Source organism: Microtus oregoni, unplaced genomic scaffold (genome assembly GCF_018167655.1).
Source record: "Microtus oregoni isolate MIOR12 unplaced genomic scaffold, Mior012 000045F_ref0000178, whole genome shotgun sequence".
NCBI lineage: Eukaryota > Metazoa > Chordata > Mammalia > Rodentia > Cricetidae > Microtus > Microtus oregoni.
The window spans coordinates 14,244,061-14,250,060 of NW_024543219.1; positions in this window are offsets into that span (position 1 = coordinate 14,244,061).

The following is a 6,000-nucleotide window of genomic DNA, read 5'->3' on the forward strand; positions in this document are numbered from 1 at the left end:
ATTCTGTGGTAGAGTACACCTTGTACAGAATGCTCGTCCTGTGGTAGAGTGCACCCTGTACAGAATGCTCGTCCTGTGGTAGAGTGCAGTGTGTACAGAATGCTCGTCCTGTGGTAGAGTGCACCCTGTACAGAATGCTCGTCCTGTGGTAGAGTGCACTGTGTACAGAATGCTCGTCCTGTGCTAGAGTGCTCCTTGTACAGAATGCTCGTCCTGTGGTAGAGTGCAGTGTGTACAGAATGCTCATCCTGTGGTAGAGTGCACTGTGTACAGAATGCTCGTCCTGTGGTAGAGTGCACCATGTACAGAATGCTCGTCCTGTGGTAGAGTGCACTGTGTACAGAATGCTCATCCTGTGGTAGAGTGCACCTTGTACAGAATGCTCGTCCTGTGGTAGAGTGCAGTGTGTACAGAATGCTCGTCCTGTGGTAGACTGCACCATGTACAGAATGCTCGTCCTGTGGTAGAGTGCAGTGTGTACAGAATGCTCGTCCTGTGCTAGAGTGCAGTGTGTACAGAATGCTCGTCCTGTGGTAGGGTGCAGTGTGTACAGAATGCTCGTCCTGTGGTAGAGTGCAGTGTGTACAGAATGCTCGTCCTGTGCTAGAGTGCACCCTGTACAGAATGCTCGTCCTGTGGTAGAGTGCACTGTGTACAGAATGCTCGTCCTGTGCTAGAGTGCTCCTTGTACAGAATGCTCGTCCTGTGGTAGAGTGCAGTGTGTACAGAATGCTCATCCTGTGGTAGAGTGCACTGTGTACAGAATGCTCGTCCTGTGGTAGAGTGCACCATGTACAGAATGCTCATCCTGTGGTAGAGTGCACTGTGTACAGAATGCTCATCCTGTGGTAGAGTGCACCTTGTACAGAATGCTCGTCCTGTGGTAGAGTGCAGTGTGTACAGAATGCTCGTCCTGTGCTAGAGTGCACCTTGTACAGAATGCTCGTCCTGTGGTAGACTGCACCATGTACAGAATGCTCGTCCTGTGGTAGACTGCACCATGTACAGAATGTTCGTCCTGTGCTAGAGTGCACCTTGTACAGAATGCTTGTCCTGTGGTAGAGTGCAGTGTGTACAGAATGCTCGTCCTGTGGTAGAGTGCACTGTGTACAGAATGCTCGTCCTGTGGTAGAGTGCAGTGTGTACAGAATGCTCGTCCTGTGCTAGAGTGCAGTGTGTACAGAATGCTCGTCCTGTGCTAGAGTGCACTGTGTACAGAATGCTCGTCCTGTGGTAGACTGCACCATGTACAGAATGCTCGTCCTGTGGTAGAGTGCAGTGTGTACAGAATGCTCGTCCTGTGCTACAGTGCACCTTGTACAGAATGCTCGTCCTGTGGTAGAGTGCAGTGTGTACAGAATGCTCGTCCTGTGCTAGAGTGCACCTTGTACAGAATGCTTGTCCTGTGGTAGAGTGCAGTGTGTACAGAATGCTCATCCTGTGGTAGAGTGCAGTGTGTACAGAATGCTTGTCCTGTGGTAGACTGCACCGTGTACAGAATGCTCGTCCTGTGCTAGAGTGCAGTGTGTACAGAATGCTCATCCTGTGGTAGGGTGCAGTGTGTACAGAATGCTCGTCCTGTGGTAGAGTGCAGTGTGTACAGAATGCTCGTCCTGTGGTAGACTGCACCATGTACAGAATGCTCGTCCTGTGGTAGAGTGCACCATGTACAGAATGCTCGTCCTGTGGTAGAGTACACCTTGTACAGAATGCTCGTCCTGTGGTAGAGTGCAGTGTGTACAGAATGCTCGTCCTGTGGTAGAGTACGCCTGCTTAGTCACACAGGTCATTGCTGGCCAGACTGTAGAGAAGGAAGAAGCGTTTTTCAACTGTCTATCCAAGATAAGATTAGATAGTAGGGAAGTGTGAAGGTTATGGAGAAAAGAAGGTGAGAATTCACAGGAGCGGGGAATCCAACTGGTGGGAGTGTGCAGAGTAACTTCAAGATGTTAGCATCCTTCTCTATCCCTGGAAAGAAAGACTATTTAAGTGAGCTGAAGCCTTTTAGGAAGCTTAAGAGAAACAGAATTAGAGGCAGCCTGCCCTTAGTTGGCTTGTGCCAACTGCTTATACGGCTTTGATTATAGTTTTCAATGAGTCCCAGGAGGCTTGGGGTCAGAAAAAAAGAGTCAGACGTATTCAGGTTTAATATGAAGACTTGAACGCCACTCTGGGGGCACAGTAGAAGTCTCGAGAGGGCTGTGCCTAGCAGATTTCTACAGTTAATGAAGCCCAACAGCTAGATAACAGGAATTGTGATGGAGGGCCATCATCCACAAGAGAGCAAAGGATGCTGCAGGGCCAGGCAGGTGACACAGCAGAGGGGAGGATCCTTTACCAGATCACTGGGGACAGTGACAAAACCCCTCTTTACTGAGGTCCTCAGGGGTCAAGTGTTGCTTTAATCTTGATTTCTTTTTTGTGGGGTGGCCCGATTATGTGCTCATTTTTAGGAGGAGATTAACACCTACCAACAGGAGGAGGTAGAATCAGGGTTCTGGTGCATGTGGTTGCCAGATGTAGCCATTTCTTCCTCTGTCACCCAGTGCATAGTATCGCTGCACAGATGTTCATCTGGGCAGTGTGTGTATGCATCTGCATTCAGAAGGACCTTCCTGCTTCATACTCATCTGGAAGTCTGCTAATCAGAAGGAACAGAGCATCATGGCTATCCTGAGCTGAAGATGAGAAAGCCAGGGAGAATGCTCAGGCAGAGCTCAGTGAAGAAAGCCCGCCGCACACGAGGCTAGACATGGGGCACATTATTCTGGACGTTGCTGTGAGTGTGAGCCCAGGTAAGACAAGCTTTTAAGTTGATGGGCTGTTTTTTCTAACACTCTGCACTAGTGAGGGTGGGTTCCACTCATAAAACTGAAAACTTGAATGGAGCAAGGACACCACACCACCTGAGAGGCTCCCACCCCCAGCCACCTGGCTTGGGCAGAGCAGATGACACCAGAGAGGTCCTCTATCTACACCTCATGTCCCATGGGTGCCACTTCAGTAAGCAAGTATGTGTTAGAGAGATGGGAGAGGAGAAGTAGAAGGGTTTGTGCACTATGAGGAGAGGTGGAGCTGGAGATGAGAGGGTGATGAGGGACAGCCTGATGTGATAGCCTATGCTGCCACCTGAGGCCATGAAGTTGCCCTGGCTTGTGCTGCCACCAAGAGCCATGTCCAGGTCCATGACCCTGCAGCAGCGGGGGGCCTAGATCAATATCCGTGGCCCACGTTACCATCAACGGTCATGTGGATATTCCTGTCTAGGCTGCCCATGTCAGGGAACTGTGTAGAATGGTCCCACCTCTCATTAACTGGTTGGTGATGTGTGGGCATAGGAGAGATGCCCCTCACTACCTGTGTTAGGTGGAGAGACAGCCCTGCCCCTCACTAGCTACAGCACTCAGGACAGTGGGCCCTGGTCAGCATGATGGATCTGATCCTGTTGATGGGGGGAGCTGGCCCCAAGAGCATGAGAGTGGGTGAGCTGGTCCTGCCCCTCACCAGGGCCCAGATCCAAGGCTTTGAGTTGGTCCACCCCAATATCTGCCTCGTCTAAAAACCGCTGGAGCTGACTGAAGGGGCCAGTCCTACAGACCCCAAACTGCAGGATCTCCAAGACACAGGGATACTTGAGGAGCACCAGTGAGGATCCAGTACAGATGGTGCAGCAGAAGCCAGAGGCCTGGAGCCAGACCAATCATCACAGTGAACGTTTGTGAGGAAAGCTGTTTGGGCTGACGGGGGCGGGGGGGGGACTGCGTGAAGCACCGTGACACACCCTAGCTTCCACGGCTAGATTTTTGTTTGTTTTAATTGAATTTTAATTGATTGATCTTGTTTGTTTTTGTTTTCTTGGGGGGAAGGTTGCAAGGGCAGAGGGAAGATATGGAAGGATGGGGAGATGAGTGGGATTGGGGTGAACGGTGTGAAATTGACAAACAATAAAAAGTTAAACAAACAAAAGCACTATACCAACCTAGGCGAATTGATGAGGTTCAAATTCAGTGAGAGGACCTGTCTCAAAGACTGAAGTTGGAAGAACTAGAGAGCTGTACTCGTTCAGAGCCCTGGCTGCTCTCCCAGAGGACCCAGGTTCAAGTCTCAGCACTCACATGGGTGGCTCATGACTGTCTAACTCAGTGTCCTTCTCTGGCCTTCAAGGGCACTGGGCACTCACATGGTGTAGATACACATACGGGAGAAATGTCCACACTCATAAATTAACAGCCATAACACAGAAGGTGGAGAGCGATCAAAAAGAAACGGACACCTGATGCCCACCTCTGGCCTCACGTGCACCCACACACACCTGCACACACTAAAAGTAGCAAGCACACACACCACACCATATACACATGCAAATAAATCCTAACAGGTTTTGTTTGCAATTTAAAAATGTGTATGTGCCTTATATGTATAAGTGTATGTAAAATATGTATGAGTATGTGAAAAATAAATATGTGTGTATATGTATAAGGTTTCTAATGTGAAGGAACACCATGACCACGGCAACTCTTATAAAGGAAAACATTTAACTGGGTGGCTTGCAGTTTAGAGGTTTAGTTCATTATTGTCATGGTGGGGCATGGCAGCACACAGGCAGATGTGGTGCTGGAGGAGCTGAGGATTCTACATCTTGATCCCAAGGCGATGGGAAGCGAACTGACTGTCACACTGAGCAAAGCGTGAGCAAAGGGGACCTCAAAACTCACCCCCACTGTGGCATGCTTCCTCCAACAAGACCACACCTTCTAATAGTGCCACTTTCTATGGGCTTGTGCGGAGTCGATTTCATCCAAACCGCAGTATGTATGTATACCATGCACATGCCTGCACCTTGGGGCTAGACAAGGGCACAGAGCCCTTGGAGCACCTGATGTGGGTGTTGGGAACCAAACTAGGGTCCTCTGTAAAGTAGAAAGTGCCCTTAAATGATGAAGCCATCTCTCCAACCCCATGTTTGTGATTTTTTTTTTCTTGGAACTTGATCACACAGTTCTCAAGTGTCAATTTGGAGATGATAACGTTGGTTTCTGATATCAAAAGACCGAAGGAGCCTGAGTCTAAAGCAGTGATCAAGTGAGATGTGTGGGTGGGAGAACATGTCCTGTTCTCCAGAGCTGCCCAGATACATGGGGTTACCTGCAGAAGCACACCCAGGGACCTACAACACCACAGGAGCAAAAAGAAGCCTTCTTACCACCACCAGCGACATCACCTTCCTGGGGTCCTTTAACTTCCAATGCCTCCGACATTCCCGTGTTCAGACACTAGGGGGAGGTAAGAGACAATGCATATAAGCAAACTTGGTCTTGGAGGGAAAACAGTTTTCTTGAAAACAATGCTTAGGAACTTAGCATAGGGGAGCAGAGGTTTGATTTCAGGGCTGCTGCCCTCCTTATCAAGGTTAGAGCTTTGGTCACACAAAGGCATCTTCCACTGTCTCCAGTGTTTTAGATCTGCAGCCTTCCTATTCTCTGACTTCTTGCCTGTCTCCCTGTGGAGCGCTACCCGTGGCCATTTCGGTTTTCTCTGGGGTGCCTCAGTCTCCATTCCACTGCGTTGCCATCTTAGCAACTGTCCTGCAAGGTTCCAAGTGGTGGCTAGCATGGGGTCCCTGAGCTTGGCCTGTCTGGATACTGTGTATTCTATTCTGGATGGTTCCAGGTCATTTCATCCCCACTTCTCTTCCTGTAGCGATTCGTTCTTTTCTCGTTCCATTGTTCTGAAATTCTACATCTGTTTTCATTTCCATTCTACCTGGTGAAAGAATTGCCAGGCTGTGTTCCAGACCTGTGATACCAACCAGCTCGTGCCTAGTTAGCTGTGAGGTATGGCAGAACCCTGCCACGCCAGGAGAGGTCGTAACTAGAGGCTGACCTGCTCTGCTGCTGGGAAAGGGCTGCTTACTTTGTAGCATTGATTTGCTGTCTCTTGGCTCAGTTGTTCTTGTGGCTGGCTACAGTCTCTTTTCTCTGTCCTTCAAAAGTTCTGTGA